Source organism: Penaeus vannamei, chromosome 12 (assembly GCF_042767895.1).
Source record: "Penaeus vannamei isolate JL-2024 chromosome 12, ASM4276789v1, whole genome shotgun sequence".
Taxonomy (NCBI): domain Eukaryota; kingdom Metazoa; phylum Arthropoda; class Malacostraca; order Decapoda; family Penaeidae; genus Penaeus; species Penaeus vannamei.
This window is the reverse complement of record NC_091560.1, coordinates 13,676,561-13,679,060: the sequence shown is the minus strand read 5'-3', so window position 1 is coordinate 13,679,060 and position 2,500 is coordinate 13,676,561. Positions and strand designations below refer to the sequence as shown.

Genomic DNA, 2,500 nt, shown 5'->3' with positions numbered 1-2,500 from the left:
CATGTTTTGATAAAAACTGGGACAAATTGAAAGGGCACAAAGATGCTTTCACACCTAATAACAAACGGTGAAACATTGCTTTCCATTTGGTTAAACTGAAATGTAAACAACATCCATTACTGCATTCAGACGGCTGGTTTCTTTAGATTGTGTGAGGCCCGACCAAATGAACATTCATTATACTGACATGCATATAAACAGAAATAAATACGTATCTATTAGTGTATACATGCATATCTACCGTATAGATAGATAGATAAAAGTATACATATATGATAGACATATGCACCTATTGCTGTGTATATGCATGTTTGTATTTACGATTTTTCATTGGATCGGGCCTTGCACAATTTCAACAAACCGGCCAAGAGAGTACATAATCCTATTGATTTCTGAATGTCACCATGATATATCTATTGTGTGCTATGACCATTTTACTTGCACATCATACTTTATCATTTACAATGCCATTATTATAGGTAGCTTAAATAATAGTTGTAATAATTAGGTTATTGTTACTGTTACTGATATTACTATATTATATTATTCAATACCTAATGAATATTTTTATCTAGTCTATTTCAATCTTCAAATGACAAAGAGGAGTGCTTCTCGGGTGCGGATATTTCCTTTACAAATGTCAATATTTGGATGTCTGGTGCGCCATCAAGTTTCCCGTCTTTTATTTCGTCAGAGAGATAGAAAGATGGCTCTGTAAAAAAAAAAAAAAAAGCTTGTTTGAAAAGATAGGTCTACTAACAATCTAACATGATAAAAAGAAGTAAACAGATCAAGCAATGTCTTATCATTATACTTGACTTTCGTGATTTCATTTTCCAACAGAGCTTATTCACAAAGTTGGATAGAATTCATAATGAAAACTACTTTCACTTTCCCTTTGTATGTTGAATATGTTTTATTCTTTATTCCCACTAAATTCATATTAGTATTCAGATACAAATACATACTAGATATGCTGGACCTTGCAATAGTAAGATACACGAAATGCAAGAGATGTACATATGTGTGATGTGTTTGAAACATTCATAAGCTGTTCTAAAATCCTTCAACCGTACTGAAAAAGTGAGTAAAAAAAAACGTTACCTATCGTAGGTTAAACGACAACAATTAAACTCAAGAAAACTTTCATACAAACCTGCCAGGCAAACTAGCATAATACTCGAAGAAGAAGAAAACGGAAATGTACACTGCCCTTCACTTCCTCATTTTTGTCCCTCCATGATTCAACCAAAATTTACACACGCAAAGATGAATTCGTTTGCATTCGACAAACGGCACAAGATACGAATGGAGAACTAGCTTTAGATGTCTAAAACTTTCGGCAGATGAATGATAAAGAGGAGACAATAGACAGATGAAGAAAAGCATCCATCACATCATATAAGCAGCTACACTTTGATAACGGTAAACATAACTTTCATCTTTCTCTTACATAGCAATGAATCGAATACTCACAAAATCAACGCACTTCCCCTATGAAGTCTGAATCTCCAACCGTTCTCCACTGAAAGACTGCATTTGAATATGAACCTTTCTCTATACTAATAACAAATATAAGGCATTAGATATCTTTTTTTTCAGTTACCTCGCTTTTCGAATATGTATCTGTAGAATGATTTTACTGTAGCATGCAAAATAGAAAAATATTATAGATGTTCACCATACATAAATGCAAGTATAGTAACAAGAATTATCTCGCAAATACAGATCGCAAGGGGCATTTGTAGCCGGTACAAAAAAAAAAAAAAAAAAAAAAAAAAAAAAAAATATGGCCAATTCAATCAGATTTTACATTGTGTAAAAGAAAATCCTTACGCAGCTCGCAAACGGTACTAAATTTTCAGACATTTTTAGTTCGAATTATTAAAATATACTGATAGTGACACACACACAAAAGCAAACATAGAAAACGCGTACATACACGCACACGGCTACACTTACTGCATTAACCCTTCCTTCACCTCTAGACAATGTACAATAAGTGCTGTACCATTTTCATTTCCATTTTACGTATTGCAAAAGATATTTATATCATAATAAGAGGTATAGTGTATGGTGAGTTTTAGTGGTGAATCTCGATGGTGATTATGGTGATAACATTCTAGTGTATATTGGACATATAAAATGTAAATCTAAATACACGTTACAAAAGGAGTGAAAATGTGCAATGCAATTTAGTGACAATGATGAGCAGTAATTCGTATCAGCAGTGGCCGTGCATAGAGCAAGGTTGCATATGCAAGTAGTGGTGAGGAATACAATGATAAGCTGTGAGAGGGACCGGTTTCTGCAGTGACTGCGCATCGGGACCAGTAACGACGCTGCTGAGGTGTGTACCTATCGTGCTAACGTGTCTGACTATACGTTCATGTATGTTCTTTGACTTATTTAACATCAAACATTCCACTAAGTCGACACAGTATTACAAATGTATATTGGATTTATTAAATTATGCAGTTTACGTAAATGCAGTTTGCTG

The 2,500-nt window shown here is 33.8% G+C and overlaps 1 protein-coding gene across 1 annotated transcript in view; it reads left to right on the top strand.

Moving 5' to 3' along the window:
• The first annotated feature begins 2,226 nt into the window (after positions 1-2,226).
• Pen (karyopherin subunit alpha) overlaps positions 2,227-2,500 on the top strand; it is a 13,998-nt gene continuing 13,724 nt past the window's right edge. Inside the window, exon 1 of the mRNA XM_070127904.1 lies at positions 2,227-2,350. The gene's annotated coding sequence lies outside the window, so the exon portion shown is untranslated. The remainder of the gene's footprint in view (positions 2,351-2,500) is intronic.